The following is a 1,006-nucleotide window of genomic DNA, read 5'->3' on the forward strand; positions in this document are numbered from 1 at the left end:
TTCCCCCCCCCCCCCCTCCCCCCCCCCCCCCCCCCCAAATAGAGCTCTCTGCTAGCTCTCTATGAGTCTGTCTCTATTTTGCTTGTTAGTTCAACTTGTTCATTAAATTCCACACATGAGTGGAACCATATGTACTTATCTTTCTCTGACTGGCTTATTTCACTTAGCATAATGTTATCCAGGTCCATACATGCTATCACAAAAGGTAAAATTTTATCCCATTTTATGGCTGTGTAGTATTCCATGTGTAAATATAACTGTTTTATCCACTCATCTACTGATGAACACTTGGCTGCTTTTAAATCTTGGCTATTGTAAATCTTGACTACAATGAACATAGGGGTGTATATATTCTTTCAAATTAGTGTTTTGGGTTTTTGGATAAATTCCCAGAAGTGGAATCACTGGGTCATCAGGCAGCTCCATTTTTAATTTTTTGAAGTAACTCCAGACTGTTTTTCACAGGGGCTGCACCAATCTGCATTCCCAACAGCATTGCACATCTTCTAATCATTGGAGCAAGTGGAATCTTATGCTTCTACAGAAAGATCTGTAACATGAAAGATACTGCTAAAAAGTTGACTTGTAAAAATCATTGTGCCATTAAAAATTACAATCTGATTGACATCTGTGCAAATTTCTATCTATCCATCTATGTATCTTTCCATCTATATGTCTTTTTCTTCTGATTATCTTATGAGGTAATGCAGATATTGACATCACAGAAGGTGCATAAGAGATAAATTTTAGTTCTGACAATTGTAGTCTTTTAACTGAGTATAAATTCAGTATTAATTAAAGGGACTTTACAGTTTATGAGATGTAGGGTAAGTTCTATATTTTTACATACTCCATTATTACAAAAAAACTACGTAAAATGGAGTTAGAAAGCATAATTGTAAATGAGCTAGATATCTTTGTTAATTATTGACTTACCTGACAAAGATACATTTTTTTGTTGATTCAGATTTCCACATATCTTGATTTTGTTAAGTAAGATTGTTGT

The sequence above is a fragment of the Myotis brandtii genome, unplaced genomic scaffold (assembly GCF_000412655.1).
Source record: "Myotis brandtii unplaced genomic scaffold, ASM41265v1 scaffold892, whole genome shotgun sequence".
In the NCBI taxonomy this organism is placed as follows: domain Eukaryota; kingdom Metazoa; phylum Chordata; class Mammalia; order Chiroptera; family Vespertilionidae; genus Myotis; species Myotis brandtii.